Here is an 18137-nt window from a genome sequence, read left to right as displayed (position 1 = left end):
TTTAGAATTTTGATTGCAGCTCCCCCTTGCATAATGCGAGAGTATTCGTAACTCCCCCTCAAACCGACTCTCCCTCAAACCGACTCCCCCTTACTTATAGATTCCATGTCAAGAGTAGTCGCAACTCCCCCTCACTTATAAGTTCCATATCCATTTTCTCCCCTTTTTTGTCATCATAAGACAACCAATAGGAATTATCAATCAGACGAGATATATCCAACAATATCACAGCAACAGTATCAGTATACATCCAGAATCAGCAAAATCCAAACAGGCAGTAATCAGCAAAAGCCAACCAGAATCATTCACAGCAAAGGATAAAGACATCCATTCATAGAAGAAACATCATAAAAAAATATCAGTTAACAGAATAGCACCAGTTTTACAGACCAATAGAGGAATATGATCCTTAATACATAGCATACTAAAGGTTTTTCAGTGCAAAAGATGAACTATTGTTCTAATGATGAAGTGCAGTGTCCTAGCAGTGCCTAGATGGTGATTTTACACGATCTAGGCCTTCTCCTGGTTAGACGAAACTGCTTAGGATCCACTTGGTCTTCTTTCTCAGTCTCTTCATCATCTTCTTCAGTTGCCTACTCAGTTATAGGAGCCTTGCCTTTATCTTTGGGCTGAGAGCTGCAAGCATGTGCTTTTGGAGTGGTTTCAGTACCAGGAGTATGCTCTGTGGGCTGAGGTCTTGGCTTTTTTTGATGAGCATTTTCATTGAATTTAGGGATTAAAGGCACAAGGAAATTCCTTTTTTCAATAAAAATAGACTGCTGGGCAGGGGACATGGTCATCATGAGACCATCTTCAATTAGCAGAACATGCTGTTTGAGGTCCTCAAGCAAGGAGATGACCTCAGAATTGGAAGATTGTGACTTGCTGGCTGATTTTCTAGGGTGGATGGTGAATGGAGAGACATACATGGATTGATCACGGGGAGTCCTAGGAGAGATAGGGATTTCGTGAAGGTTCTTTCTCCTAGTCTCTGCAACTGTCTCCTTATAACACCAATGGCCCTCAAAAAATTTTAGATTCTTCCTTTCAAAATATGCTTGTGAGAAAACTGTTGAGGCACTGTCTTTGGGTGATTTTCCAGTAAAAGGGATTTTAAAATGGGCAAAGATAAGAGTCAGAAATTTTTTATAAGAAAGTTTCCTACGACTATCAGTGCTAATCTTGAGCAGAAATTTGTACATCACAAATCCAAAGTCAATTCTGATTTTTGCAACAAAACAGTAAAATAGATAAAGCTCCATTTTGTTCGCATCAGTTCTATGGCCATCAGTGGGCACCAACAGATTTGAAATGATGGTAAAAGTGATCAAGTTCTGAGGGCTAAAATCTTCTAATCTTGCCTCAGTAGGAGTGTTGAAGTGCGATCGAAAATAGGTCATGAGTTTAGCAACGTAAAAATGATGATAAGCAGAAAGATATTCCTCATATGAAAAGAAATTTACAACTTTTCCTTTAAAACCATTTTCAATTCTTGTTTTCAGAATAGAGTTCACAATGTCAGGAGTTAACGTGATGTCTACAGAGTTGACCCTAGAGATGAGTTCTGTGTGTGAATTACCCTTTCTAAGATTTGCAAAGAATTGATGAAGCATATCAGGGTAAAAAGTATTGGGGATGGACAGAAGATGAATGCATTTTTGGAACTCAAAAAGTTTAATGATAGGTTCGAGGTCAAGCTTATGAAATTCAAAAGGAGAAATGGTCCTTTGAGTGATGAATCCCTTTTGTGAGACCAACTCAAATCTGTCTCTGGCCTCATCATCAATGAATTTTGGCAGAGGAGTAGGTTCCTTGGCAGGCTGAGTCTCTGGTTCCTTTGCAGAACGTTTCCTTTTTGCAGTTTGCTTGGCAGACGACTCAGTATTCTGAACCTCAGACCTTGTCCGTGGAGATTTTCTGGTAGATGGTTCAGGGATGTGCTGATCCTCAGCATTTTTCTCTGCATTAGATTGAGCAGTGCTTCTCTTTTGGGCAGATCTTTTTCTTCTCCCAGGTGATTTCGTGACAGCTACTTCAGCATGGGTGGGCTCTTCCATTTCTACTGCATTCCTACTTACTGGATTTTCTTCAAAGTGATGCTCTTCCATCTGCTCATCAGATGGCTTAACAGTTGGAGCATCTCGTTTCCTTTGAGCAGTTTGCTTCACCTTTCCACTTCGATTTGCAGTTTTCTTTTTGAATGCTTTGGTGGAGGGTTCTATAATTTCAATATCCTCATCCCTAAGTCTAAAAGAGCGTCCGACCCCCGTAGAACCACCTCTAAATCTAACCATGATGTAATGTAGTTGGATGTTGATGTAGGGAGTGGTTGGTATAGAGTGTATGAGATAGATGAAGAATGCAATATGAACTAATGCTAATGCACGAACCAACCACAAGGAGTAAGTTTTGAGAACTTAGGGCTTCAGATGCGAATTGGAATTATGAGGCAGTTGGAAGTTGGAAGAGGTTATTAAGTCCAGATAACCAGCAATAGGAGTGTAATGGTGTCAATTGAATCAATTTCTTGGAACTTGATTAGAGGAGAGAATAATTTGAATTTTGAATTTTGAGAGAAAACTGAAGGGTTGCGTCCGAGACTAAGAGGGTAAATGAACTTAATGAGGTAGGTGACTTTCTTATATGAAGCAATTTTTGAGTGTCGGACGGCCGAAAGAAGTGACGCGTCCGACGCAACCGTCCGAACCCGAATTTTTCTGGAGAAGGGATGAAGAACACTGTCGGACGTCCGTTCTAATCCATCGGACATCCGATAAAGAGTGACCAAAGAGAAACTTAGAGAATTTTTTCTGAAACACCCAATTTTGTTCTCAGATACACAAATTGATTTAGTGGAAGGGCTTTGGAGAGGATATCAGCAATTTGATCTTTAGAACAAACATATTGAACACAAACTTTACCCTTGTGGACAAGATCGCGAATGAAGTGATGCTTAATGTCTATGTGCTTGGTCCGAGAATGTTGAATGGGATTCTTTGTCAAATTGATGGCACTAGTGTTGTCACAAAACATAGGCACACAATTATACACTAAACCAAAATCATTTAATGTGTTTTTCACCCACAACAATTGAGCACAGCAAGCACCAGCAGCAACATATTCTGCTTCGGTTGTAGACAATGAAATAGCATTTTGTTTCTTGTTGAACCAGGATACTAAGTAATTTCCAAAGAAGTTACATATACCAGATGTACTTTTTCTATCTACTCTACAGCCACCAAAATCAGCATCAGAGAATCCACATAAGGGAAGTTCATGACACTTAGGATACCAAAGGCCAAAATTCAGAGTTCCTTTTAAATATCTAAAGATTCTTTTTACCGCATTTAAATGTGATTCCTTTGGACAAGACTGAAAACGAGCACACAAGCACACAACAAACATGATATTAGGCCTACTAGCTGTTAAGTAAAGTAAACTACCAATCATATCTCTATATTTCTTTTCATCAACTTTTGTACCTTCTTCATCTTTGTCAAACTTGGTAGATGTGCATATGGGTGTTCCAACTTGCTTTGAGTCCTCCATTCCAAATCTTTTTAGCAGTTCCTTGGTGTATTTGGTTTGATTGATGAATGTTCCATCTTGGGTTTGTGTCACTTGGAATCCAAGGAAGAAATTTAATTCTCCCATCATGCTCATTTCAAACTCTTTTTGCATGATTTTGGAAAAGTTCTTGCACAAGCTCTCATTAGTAGCTCCAAATATAATATCATCCACATATATTTGTACAATTAGAAGATCACGTGAACTTTATTTAGTGAAAAGAGTAGTGTCCACTATACCTCTTTTGAAGCCATTTTCAATTAAAAAATCACTCAAACGTTCATACCATGCTCTTGGAGTTTGTTTTAATCCATATAAAGCTTTTGAGAGTTTAAAAACATGATTTGGATAAATTTCATTTTCAAAACCAGGAGGTTGATCAACATAAACTTCTTGACCTATAAAACCATTTAAGAAAGCACTTTTAACATCTATTTGAAATAATTTAAAATTCTTGAAACATGAAAAAGTCAAAAACATTCTAATAGATTCTAACCTAGTTACGGGTGCAAATGATTCATCAAAATCTATTCCTTCTTCTTGAGTGTATCCCTTAGCTACCAATCTGGCCTTATTTCTAACTACCTCACATTTGTCATTCATCTTGTTTCTAAATACCCACTTAGTGCCAATGATAGGATGATCTTGTGGTCTAACTACTAATGTCCAAATCTTGTTTCTTTCAAATTGATGTAACTCATCTTCCATGGCTAAAATCCATTTCTCATCTTTCAATGCATCAATAACATTTTTGGGCTCAAAATGTGAGACCAATGCAAAATTATCTATTAGTTGTGTAGAAGAGGAACGTGTTCTGACCTTTTCGGATGGATCACCAATGATAAGTTCCTTAGGATGGTTTTGGACAAATTTTCAGACTCTTGGAAGATCATTAGGAATGACAGTGTCTCGGTCATTGTCTTCCCTAGCTGGACTGTCTTGATTTTCACCTTCTTTTGAAACATTTTCTGATGAAGCTATGCCTTGGTTACTCATTGTTAGCTTCTTCAGTTCTTCTTGAGCACCTGCATCATCATCTTCACCACAACTCATGGAAATGTCACCATTAGATTCATCGAAAGCAATATGTATAGCTTCCTCTATAACCAGAGTTCTACGATTATAAACTCTAAAACCTCTCTTATTTTCGCAGTATCCCAAAAAGATCCCCTCATCAGATTTTTTATCAAACTTACCAAGATGCTCCTTGATGTTTAGAATGAAGCATTTGCAACCAAAGACTTTAAAATAACCAACAACAGGCTTTTTATCAAACAACAGCTCATACGAAGTTTTGTTCAAAATTGGTTTTAAAAGAACTCTGTTCATGGTATAGCAGGCAGTGTTTATAGTTTCAGCCCAAAAGTACTTTGGTAAATTGCATTCACTAAGCATGGTTCTAGCAGCCTCTTGAAGAGTTCTATTCTTTCTTTCAACCACTCCATTTTGCTGGGGAACTCTAGCAATAGAAAACTCATGTGTAATGCCATTGTTGTCACAAAATTCTGAAAAGCCACAAAAATGAAATTCTGTGCCGTTGTCACTTCGAATTTTTATGATTTTCAAACCAATTAGATTCTGAACCTTACCAAACAGTGAAACAAAGTTTTTGAAAGCATCATCTTTGTGTGCAAGAAACATCACCCAAGTGTATCTAGAATAATCATCAACAACAACAAAAGAAAATCTTTTGCCATCTAGGCTTGTGGTTTAAGTAGGACCAAAAAGATCAAGATGTAAGAGTTCTAAGGGCTTTGTAGTAGAAACACATTTCTTGGGTTTGAAAGATACCTTGACTTGTTTTCCAAATTGGCAAGCATCACAGATACGGTCTTTACTAAAGTTGAGTTTTGGAAGCCCTCTAACCAGTTCTTTTTTGGAAATCTCTTTTAACAAATCCATATTGAAATGACAAAGCCTTCTGTGCCACAACCAGGGATCCTCATTTGCTACTTTGAGACAACTAAGGCTTGAAGAATCAATTTTTTTCAAGAATAACTACATAAATGTCATTAACTTTTTTTCCTTTAAAAATAATGTTGAACTTTGAGTCAAGAACAAGGCATTCATGTTTTTTAAATAACACAACCAGGTTCCTATCACATAATTGGTTAACACCTAGTAAGTTATAGCTCAGGTTGTCAACTAAAAGGACATTATGAATAAAAGTTTGACCATTCTTACCAACATCACCAATTCCAACAGTTTTGGCTTTATTATCATCTCCAAAAGTTACCTTTCAACTTGCTTTTGGCTTGAGCTTGATGAACTGTGATGCATCACCGGTCATATGTCTTGAACATCCACTATCTATGAACCATTTTGATTCTTTAACAATGTTTACCAAGTTCACCTACACAAAAATCCACAAGATAATATTTGGTACCCATTACTTTTTGGGTCCTTGAGAGTTAGCATTATGTCTAACCATCCACATGCATCTCATACCATTTCTCATGTTTTTCTTAACATGACAATTGCTATTCATGTGACCAAATTGACAACAAAAGTTGCACATAGTTGATGGATCATTCAAATGAACTGGTTTAACAAAACTGACTTGACATCTCCTATAGATGGTAAAATCATTTGCCTGATAATTTAACTTATTCTGATGAGTGCTAGAGTAAGATTTTTTAACATTCCTTTGAAAGTAATTCTGTTTCTGATATTGAAGCCACTGGCCAAGATCATTCATTATTCTTTTCAAACAATTTTGTTCATTTTTTAGTATGTCACAGACATTTATTTTTCTGTTGAGTTTAGCATGCAAATCTAATTCAATCCTTTTCAGATTCTCATTTTCATTTTTCAAGTGTTTGTTTTGTCGATAAAGATTTGCATTGTCTTGAATTAAAAAACTGATCTTCTGTTTTAATTCCTTGTTTCTGACATAGGATTCTTTCAAACTGTTATGCATTTTTTCTAAAAACGAATTAACATCATCATCAGATTCACTGTCACTATCAGTTAGAGAGTTACACGTAGTTACCTCTTCATCACCAATGGCCATGAAGGCCACTTGGGCAGATTCGTCTTCTTCTTCGACTTCTCCTTCTGAATTGCAGTCATTCCAAGTGATCTGAAAATTGTTGAACCTTGATTTTCGTTTGACCTTGCTCTCCTTCTCCCTTTTTATTGGACACTCATTTGCATAATGTCCATGTTGGCCGCATTCAAAGCACTTATCAGTTTGCTTTTTGTTAAACTCTAGTATCCCTTTATTTCTCAAGTTATTGGACTGATTCGGGAAGGAATTGCTCGGACCACCTTTTCTGAATCTCCTCTTGTTGAGCATTCTTTTGAAGCCTCTTGTGATGAGTGCGATGTCACTGTCATCGCCTTCCATGTCTTCTCCATCCAGGGAGGCTGTATCATCTTCATCTTGTGAAGCTTTCAAAGCAATACTCCTCCTTATCTCAGTGTCTTCTTCTTCCTGTACCTTGGATTTGAGTTTCAGCTCATAAGAGGTTGGAGAGTTAATAAGAGATTTAATAGGTAGGATATTTAGATCTTTAGCTTCCTCTATGGCAGTCACTTTACTCTCCCAATCCTTTGATAAGGCATTCAGAATTTTTCTTTTTTTCTCACCTAGAGAGTAGTTCTTCTCAAGCACTTCTAAATCCTTGATAAGATCATTGAATCTGCAGTACATCTTGTCAATGTTTTCATGAGGTTCCATCATAAAAGATTCATACTTAGTGACCAGGATGGACTTATTTTGTTCTCTCACATTCTCGCTTCTTTCATGGATTTCTCTAAGTTTATCCCAAATTTCTTTTGCAGATCTGCAGCCTTTGACTCTAATGGACTCATTTGAATCTAGAGCACTATATAAAACATTCATAGCCTTGGCATTTAGAGTAAGATGAGTTCTATCTTCAGCAGTCAACTCACTTCTTGTTTTTGGTCTCGGCCTATGAGTATTATCATCAATAATAGAAGCATCATATGGACCCTCATTAATAATAAACCATAACTCAATATCAATAGATTGTAAGAAAATGATCATCCTCTCCTTCCAACTCACATAGTTTGACCCATTGAACATTGGAGGTCTAGTGACAGATTGTCCCTCAAAGAACATGGCATTGTTGGTTGTCATTTTTACTCCCAAACCGATTGAGCTTAATCTCTAGGAGACCAAGCTCTGATACCAGTACTACCTTACATAACTAGATTAGAAGTTTTTCTAGTCTACTTGAGCATCGCTATGAAGATCCCTATCTAGTAGATACAAATGGTAAGTTTTCAAGTGATTTCATACCTGCAAGTACTTATTATTTAATTTCTTTTGTAGGTGTTGAATTTACAATCCGCGACAAAGAGTTCATGAGAGTGGTTATAGAGATTGTTTGTAAACATCTCAGAGTAAAGTGGCGCTACAATCAATTTCGGATACATTGGTACATCCCTTGGTTGAAAACTTTGCTCGTGAATTCCTTACACTTGCATATGCGCCATGCAACGTGATATGCTTGCATGAAGTGTTGCTCGAAATGCTGCATTTTCTCCAATCTGTCGATTTGAGGGTAAATCGCTTTTAAGAGGAGTGGAATGATATGAACATGTGATCAATGGCATTAAATTCTAAAGATGATTCAAGATAAAAGAGTGGCTGATCCATTGAAACTCAACAAATCCAGATTCTTTCCTTGGTTTGGAGCAGTTTTACATAGTTTACCATTATTTTAGCTTATAACTATTATATGTTGTTTGGCCACATGTATTTCGCTATTTCATGCAAATAGTAGGTGATTAATTAGTTAATGTTGAGTCGTTAGTTTCATATAATAAAAGCTAAGGTCATGTTGGCCATAGTTAAGCCAATTTGAGTTAATTAGTTTCCTATTCTAGTCGAATTAGAGTTTTAGGAAAATAGTTAATTGTTTCCAAACTATAAATAAGGCTCAAGTGTCAAAGTTTTTTATAGTCAAGTCAGATGATGAATAAATTTTGAGAGTTTTTTCTTTCTTGTTCCTTGGGAACGTTCCTTGGTATAAAGTGAGTCGTGTCTTCTTTGTTCAAGTTTTGACTTATTAATTCAAGATCACGTTGAATTGTGGTGCCTTTTTACCGTTCTAAACAATCTCGAGTCGTCCTTGATTGGTTTAGAGTCTGTCTTTTGTACCCATAACCTGATCAAGATAGATCCTTCTGCTGCCTGTGTAATTCATTTCTTCAAGAGCAGGAGTTTGGAGATTTGAGTTCGCATCAGTTTCTTATGAAAAAATACTTTAAGTTCAAATTTATAGACAATTCTCCAATTCTTGATCAAATTCAAAATTTGCCAGTGATTGTTTCAAAACTCAAAGATTTAAGTGTTGAAATTTCAAAAACATTTCAAGTGGGGGCTATTATTGCCAAGTTGCCAAAAGAAATTGCTCCATACTTCTGAAATTTTGACTTTAAATGGTGTTTTGAAACATCTAAAGATTGAAGAAGATGCTAGAAATCTTCAAAAGAAAGATGTGAATAGTGAATCTAAAGTGAAAGTGGAGAATGAGTCTAAAATGAAATTTGTAGATGAAAGAAAGTCTTTCAATTTCAAAAAGAAGAAACCTGAAAATGCTAATTCTAAGGACAATAAAAAGACAAAGAGAAATTTCTATAATTGTGGCAAAAAAGGCCATTACAAATCTAAATACAGGTATGACAAGAAACAAAAGACTAGTGGTGCTTCAACTGCAAATCTTGTTGACGAAATTTCAAAAATCATTGCTATGATGTGCTATAATGTCACTTGGTACGGTGACTGAAGTGAACACGACCACACCTAATTTTTTCAAGGATTGGTGGTATCATTCTGGTGCAGCTATTCATGTGTGCAATGACAAGAGTCCTTTCAACGATCATGAAATTCTTGAAGGATCTGAAGTGATGGCAAATGGTGTAAGGGATAAAGTGTATGGCAAATGTTGTGTGAATATCCAATTCACTTTCGACAAGAAATTAGTCCTCACTAATGTACTTTATGTTGCAGATATTGTAAAAAATCTTGTCTCTGCTGATGTTCTTAACAAGAAAGGGTTGAAGGTTGTACTAGAGGCCAACAAAGTGATATTGTTCAAGAATGATGTATTTGTTGGAAACAACAACTCTTATAATGGCATGTTTAAATTGAGTATCAATAAGATTGTTGATATTTCTTTTTACTTTTTTGATTCTTCTTATTCTTTGTGGCATGGTAGATTAAAACATGTTAATCACAAAAGTGCTACAACATATATCTAAAAATGGTCTAATTTCATTTAGTGACAATGTGAATAAGAAGTGTGAAACATGTGGTCAAACCAAGATAACAAGATTGCCTTTTCCAAAAGTTGAAAGAAACTCACAATGTTTGATCTTGTGCATTCGGATGTTTGTGAGTTGAATGAAATTTTAACAAGAGGTGGTAATTGTGAGAACCCGAAAAATTTCACATTTTCTAGGCATTATTTTATTTGTGGCTACATTTTTATACTTGCCTTTAAAATATTAAAGTTTCTATGCATTTTTATAAGCAAGTACAGTTTTAAATAATTTTCCTATTATAAGTTAGTGTACGTTAAATTTGAAACGCATTATAGACGTGGGACCCGCTAGTGCGATAAAATTTTGGTGATTAATTGATTTTTGTGCTAAGTGTTATTATTTTGCAAGGTGCTAGGAGACAATTAGAAGTTAGCTAGATAAATTACCATTGGTAGACAAAAGGATAGGATTGAAACCCTAAAGGACCATTTGTCACAAAACTATTGGAACTTGGACTTTTGACCAAGGTTTTTAACTTTCCTAAAACTCAAATTTTGACCAAAATCATCTTCATTTCTTCCTCAAGTTGGCCGAACCATAGAGAGGAGAGAAGAGAGAAAAACCTTCATCTTGTTCTTCAATTTCTTGTCCAAATCTTAAGTTCCAACCGATTAAATCGCAAATTACTCCATAAAAGTGCTAGATAGGGTAGTTTCCAAGGTGTTTGTGGAGCTAATTTGGGAAGAAGAACTCTAAGCCACCATCTTTCTTGAGGATCCAAGGTACCTTGCTTGCAAAATCCCTCTTTGTTTCTAATAGTTGCCAATTAGTGGTTTAAAGTTGTAGTTTTGGTAGTTTTATGAGCATATTTCATAGTTTGAAGTAGTATTATGGAAATTTCAGTTTTTTTGGTGATTTTTCTGCCTTCATGAGATGAGTAATGGTTGGTCATGGAATGATAGCTTTATATTGGATGAAATGAAGCTTTGGTATGCTAGTTTTGGTTACCTAAACAAATTTCAACTTATGTGCACAAATTCCAGTTTTAGGGTTTTCATCTTGCCCTGTTCTGACTAGTGTCATTCGGCCATGATGAAGGCCGAATTGGGATTATCTCAAAACATTAAAGTTGTAGGAAATGATGTTTTATAGCTGTCTGTAAAATTTCACCTCAATCCGAGAGTGGTAGCATGTGAAAAGACAAAAATACTCCTAACTGCCATAGGGCTCTGTGGACAGTGTTGACATTTCACCAATCTGACCGAGCCTGTTCACCCTAATCCGTACTGAATTAGCAGTTGGCCAAAACATAGAAGTTGTAGTGCTATGTCTTAGCTGTCCAATGGCCCTGAAAAAGCCTCAATCGGACTTCGGTAGCCTGAGTTATTGTCATTTACGCATAGTGCGGTTAACTAGCCTGATTGTGAGATTCTGGTTCTGTACTTTTAAATTTTAACCTGGATACATTACGAACTGGATTGAGTGATCTTCATCAAAGTTGTAGCCCTTTATCTTAGCTTCGAAACGGTATAAATTTCACACCAGTCTGATAAGCGTAGCTTCGGTTGTGTCCGATACGCTAAGTGACGTCAAATCTGTCTTTTGTTTTTTGACTTAAACTTCATTTCCGGACATGTTCCTAGCTTGATTTTGTACTTGTATGACATTGAAATTATTGAACGGCTATTGAAATGAGATTATTTTGTGTGTGACTTTGGGACTGGTTGAGGAAAAGAATGAAGCCATAAATGGCTGGAAAATAGGTAAATACAAAGGGCGAGTTGCCCAAATTTACGCTCAAGGGCTAGGTAGATTTACTTGCGACTCGAGTAAGGCTTGAAAGAGAATACCACGTGAACCATCTAGGATATTTGCGTCTTCTTTTATCGAGGTATATAAGCTAGAACTTAGCCGAAACTTGTACCCTTGGAAAAATAAAATTTACGACTAATAGAAATACGTTTTCTTTGTCACTTCGACTCGAATGGAGATTTTAAAATTTTACGAGTGAGTATAAGTTTTACAAATATTTTACTTATGTCCTGTGGTTTAAATGTACTCTTTTCACTACCAAAACCATATTTATACTTTGTGCTAGTACGTATTCGAATTTTTTTTGAATCACTTAAATCTTTGATGGTTGAAGCATAATGTGTTGTTTTGATTATATTAGGGTTCCTTGGTGATTGAGGGTGTCAGCCAGAAGGATACTTTGGACGTTATTTTGCTTAAATAGGTGAGTGTTCTTTGTATGTTATGTTTTCATTGACTATGTGGCTTGTTGTGGATGTATGATTAAATGTTCAATGTTATCAATGACTGTTAAAATGAATTTTACTAGGCGAGTGTGTACTTTATCGCACTCGACCTAAATGAATGTGAAATTTTCAATGATTAAATGATTAAATAATAGTTGCGCATGAATGTAAGCCGTTTGGCTGAACTGGGCCCTTGCCCTTTGTTGTCTGCCGACTCGAGCCAGAAGCGGACTCGGTCGGGCGATTTGGTGACCCTGGGTGAATGTTTGGTATACTCGAGTATTATCACGTTGTCGGGTGGAGTCTGGCCAATGTCCAAAAGGGGGAAGAATGAAATTAATGAATAAGTGACAATGTCAATGGAGGGGTTTTCACGTACAAAATGCATTTTAAAACGATTGGAGGAATAAGGAAATGAAAGGTGAATGAAAGAATGAAAGGTTCCATGTGAGCATGTATCCTTTTAATGAATGTGTTATCATTGTTTTATATTGTAATTGTTTCATGGATTACTTGTTATTACATGACTAATGTCCTTGTTTAAGTTAATTATGTGTCTGGAACCTCACTGAACTTTTAACTCATTCCGTTTGTTTTGTTTTTCTTAACAGGGGATGCGAGCAAGGACAAGAGATCTGTACAGACTAGCCTAGTCTAGTTCTTTTGAATTTTTGTAATGGTTCTCGCCCTAGTGCTTGAATATGGTTAGATGTATTAAGAACTGAGAACTTTCGTTTTATTTGGGATTGTATATTATTTTGAGATAAAAATGAATGTAAGTATGCGTTTCAAGTTTAGGAATTGTTTTTTTTTATCCTCGAGGTTATTTCTTATTTCTTTTGAAGAGTTTGAGTGAGTCCTGACAAGAGCTGGATAGGCGGTCCGCCGAACCCTTTGGTTCGCCTTAGGGGAAAGTGGGGCCGTCACAGTAATAGACACTTCATCACTTTCATTGATGATTGCTCAAGACATGTACATGCATATTTGATGAAAACAAAAGATGAAACCTTTTATATGTTTAAGACATTTAAATCTCTTGTTGAAAATTAATTAAGTGGAAAAATCAAAGTACTGAGAAGTGATAGAGGTGGTGAATATTTTCCTACCGAATTCTTATTTTTTTTGTGAAAATAATGGTATTATACAACAAACAAGTGCTCCTTATACTCCACAATTGGGTGAAAGGAAAAATAGAACTTTGGAAGATATGGTAAAAGCCATGATTTTAAGTTCTGGTGTGCATTTGTGGGGTGAAACTTTATTGACTGCATGTTATGTGCATAATCGCATTCCCTCCTTGAAGACTAAAGTGTCTCCATATGAGTTGTGGAAGGGAAGAAAACCAAACTTGAGTTATCTAAAAGTTTGGGGATGTATAACTTATTATAGAGTCCCAAAGAATAAAAAAATAAAATTGAGACCTAGAGCACTTAAAAGTGTGTTCATTGGCTATGTTGAAAATTCTAGAACCTATAGATTACTTGATCTTGGTTCTAATGTGATTGTAGAATCAAGAGATGTTGAATTTTTTGAGAATAAGTTTCTCAATAATTCAAGATTTGAAAATGATCCCCAAAGTGAACCAAGTTCTTGCAATAATGTTGATTCTTCTAATGGTGAAAAAAAGGAAGAAAATTGACACTCCTTTTGAATCAAGGAGGAGTCAGAGACAAAGAAAGAAAAGAGTCTATTCTCTGATTTATTTCTCCACAAGCTATTGTCTATCTTGTTGAAAGTAATAGAGATTCTCTACTAAATAAAACTCCAATTTCATTTAGTGTAGAGCATGATTGTAAAACTTTTAGTAAAGCTATGAAATCTAGAGATTTAGCATTTTGAAAAGAAGTGGTAAATGATAAGATGGATTCATTGCTATCTAACGGTATTTGGGTTCTAATTGATTTGGCACATGGTTCTAAACCTATTGATTGTAAGTGGATATTTCGAAAGAAATATGCCACGGATGGATGTATACTAACCTATAAAATTAGGTTGGTGGCCAAAGGTTTTAGACAAAAGGAAGGTGTTAATTATTTTGACACATATGCGCCGGTTGCTAGAATTGCATCCATTAGAGTACTTTTGGCTTTCTCTTCAATCTATAGCCTTTGTGTACATCAAATGGATGTTAAGACAGCCTTTCTAAATGATGATTTAGATATGAAACAACCAGAGGGTTTTGTGCTACCAGAAAATGAGAATAAGGTGTGTAAACTTGTAAAATTATTACATAGATTGAAACAAACACCCAAACAATGGCATGAAAAATTTGAATATGTTTTACTTGCACATGGATTTAAGTCAAATAATGCTGACAAGTGCATTTATTCCAAATTCAGTGACAAGTATGGAGTGATCATTTGTCTCTATGTAGATGACATGCTAATTGTTGGTACTAACTACCAAGCGATAGTAAATACTAAGAAGCATCTCTCTGCCAAATTCAAAATGAAAGATTTTGGAGAGGTGGATACTATTTCAGGGATTAAAGTTAAGAGGCACAGTGGGGGATTTGCACTTTCACAACTGCATTATGTTGATAAAATTTTGAAAAAGTGTCAACAATTGATGTGGAAGAGGCTAGTACTCCCTTTAATCCTAACTTTAAATTATATGAGAATGCTGGTAATCCAATTGGTCAGTTAAAATATGCAAGTATAATTGGAAGTTTAACGTATGCAATGAATTGCACAAGACCAAATATTTCTTATTCAGTGTATAGAGTAGTTAGGTATACCAAGAATTCTAGTAAAGATCATTGGAAAGCAGTAACTAGAATCCTTGGTTATCTTAAAAGAACCAAAGATTTGGGTATATCCTACAATAAATTTTCAAGTATTCTTACGGGGTATATAGATGCTAGTTGGGTAACTAGTATTGGTGATCAAAATCCTACTAGTGGATGGATGTTTTTGTTGGGTAGTGTGTGACGACCCCACCTCCTCTTAGGGTGTACCCCAGGGTTTAGTGGTCCGCCTGCCCAGCTCTCGCCAAGACTCACTCACTCACTTCAAATAAAATAGGTTACAACCTCAAGAGTAAAAGAAATAACAATTCCCAAACTTGGGATATACATGTACATTTATTTCTATTCCAAACATTCGTACAATCCCAATTATAACAAAAAATATGAATCCCAAATACATTCAACCCTAATCGAGCACTAGCGCGAGTACAATCGCAAAATTTTCAAAAACTAGACTATGCTAGCCTGTACCAGTTTCACGCCCTCGCTCGTATCCCCTGTAAGAAAAACAAAGATAACAGAACGGGGTGAGTTAAAGCTCAGTGAGGTTTCAAATAGCAAGTTGACCATTATTTAAAAGTGCACGTATCAAAGTAGCAAAGTAGCGAGCATAACAAGTTCATAAAAGTGAGCAATAACACTTCAAGTAGTAAATCTCAGTATGAGCGAGTGTAAAATTCTTTTTCTAAAAGAAACAATAACCCTACGAATAACAATCAAAGTGTAAGGATACAGATGGCTTTCAGGAGCCAAATTCCCGTTGCTTCACCAGAGCTTGATCCAGTATTAGTTGACACTCCGTCAACTTTCAAGTAAAGTAACCAATCCTATAGTGCTTCGCTTCACACCAATCCGTCCACCATTCAACCCCCTTATCGGGCCCGAACACCAACTAAACACTGGTGGTAATACTCGAGTATACCGATTAGTTGAGGAGATAACACTCCACTCGACAACACTAGATACCCATGGTTCGTTATCTAATCGACCAAGCCCTTGCTGGCTCAACTCGATTAACTAGCCAGTGGGGTTTGGGTTCCCAAGTAGTCACTATAGTCGATGACCAATCGACTTAGTCAAGAGAAAAGTACGGAGACGGGAATGAGAGGTGCCTCCCACTCGTATCGAGTGTGGTACATACTGCCGCTCAGCACTTTCAAATCAAGCACAAGTACAAATACAAGTACAGGTCAATGCAAATCAAGTCACTTGTACAAGCATGAATGAGATATCAAGTGATTAATTGAATTTGGTCAAGTGCGATAAAGTACACACTTGCTTGACCAAACCAAGCAAATCTTATCCGATCATGTTGGTAAAGAATTTAATCAAGTAGCAAGTTCAATCATGTATTTGGAAGCACTCACCAAAGATTTAGTGCTTGTCAAAATCACGCTCAGGTGTAACTCATTCGTTGGAGTCCAAATCTGCGATAAAACATTGTTTAAGAGCTTTGAAAATTAACTAAGGTTCGAAACTTAAACGTTTCATTTAACGAGAATCAAGTAATTGAAACTCATTTAGAGAATATTCATAAAATTCTTGCTCGCCCTTCAAACTGTAAAACTTTGAAGCAATTATACTTTGAAATACCATTTGAGTCAAAGAAATGAGGAAAACGTATTTCGATTACTCGTAAATTTCATTTTTCCAAGGGTACAAGTTTCGGCTGAATTCTAACTTATATACCTCCACAAAAAGGGACACGAATAACCTAGACAATTCGAGTTAGATTCGTCCTCAAATCCTTATTCAATTCGCGAGTATCTCTACCTAGCCCTCAAGTGAAAATTTGGGCAGCACGCCCTTTGGGTTTACCTATTTTCCAGCCATTTATGGCTTCATTGTTTCTTAATTCAGCTCCACAATCACACACAAGTAATGTTACAAGTAATGGTATGAACATAGCCCTTCAATTAGGCTCCAAAATCATCCAATTATAACACAAGTCTAATAATACAATCGGAAATCAGTTTTGAGGACAAAAAGCTAAACAGCAGATTTGACATCTTATAGCATTTTGGTCACAAATGGAGCTATGTTTATCGGATTGGGATACACTTTATACCGTTTCGAAGCTAAGACAAAGGGTTACAAATATCATGAAGACAAGTCAACCCAGTTCACATATGATCTAGGTTGAATTTGCAGATTACAAAACCAGAATTTAAATGTCAATCTGGTTGTCAGCACTGGATTTGAATGACAATAACTCAAACTACACAATTCCGTTTGGGACGTTTTCAGATGCGTTGGAAAGATAAAACATAGGGTTAAAATTTTTGTGTTTTGGCCAAAGGCAGATTTGATACGGATCAAGGTGAAAAATGAAGCCAAACTTGTGAAATCTCAAAACTGTCCACGAAATGAGGCTTTTGGTACTCAGGGGTATTTCGGTCATTTCATATCCTACAGTACTCAGATTGAGTTGAAATTTTTCAAGCAGATATATAACATCATTTTCTACAACTTTCATGTTTTAACCTAAGCCTAATTCGGCTTCTAACATACACGAATAAAGCTGGTCAGAACAGAGCAGTTTCAATCGTTAAATCTGGAATTTAATGCATTCAAGGTATAAACGTGACATTTCTAACTTGAACCACTACTTCAACTTCCTATACAAGATTATAGACATCATATGCTCTCTAAACAACAAGGAATACAACTGAACAACTCAAACCCTAACTCAAAATCCACCATATCCATCAAAACTACCAAAAGAACTATCATTTACCACAAGTATGAGTTGTTATCCAAACTTAATCAAGTTTAAAGAAGAGATAAAGGAAAGGCAACCATGTACCTCTCTAAGATGTTTGAAAGAGAAATCCTTCACCTTTCCTTCCCAAACTTTAGCACCCCAAGCTTCCTAAGCTCCCAAGTTAGAAGTTAATCGGTTTATATTTTCGGTTTTCTCTCCACTAAGCTAGGAATCAAGATGGAATGAAGTGAGCTTTCTCTCTTGTTTTCTTTCCTTAAGTCTCGGATGGAATGGCAGAAATGAAGAGGAAAATAAGTGAATTTGGTGATAAATATGAAAGAAATTGGTTGGTCAACAACCTTGGAATGTTCGCCACTTGTCGCCTCAAGATTGCATCTTGAATTTTTCTTCTTTTTCCTTTTGTTTTTAGTCAAGAATTTCGGCTGTCTCTCTAGGGTAATTAGGGTTGATATATTTCCACTAATGACAATGAGATTAAGTTAATAAAGTGGTGGTCAAGTGGTGTGTTCAATCGGTAGTGAACAGTACCCGTCGGTTCACACCGTTTTTCCTTAACTCGCACGTACAAGGGTTTTTCCCTACCATTCACTAACTTATTATT

Source organism: Coffea arabica, chromosome 2e, assembly GCF_036785885.1.
Source record: "Coffea arabica cultivar ET-39 chromosome 2e, Coffea Arabica ET-39 HiFi, whole genome shotgun sequence".
Taxonomy (NCBI): domain Eukaryota; kingdom Viridiplantae; phylum Streptophyta; class Magnoliopsida; order Gentianales; family Rubiaceae; genus Coffea; species Coffea arabica.
This window is presented reverse-complemented; position numbering follows the sequence as displayed.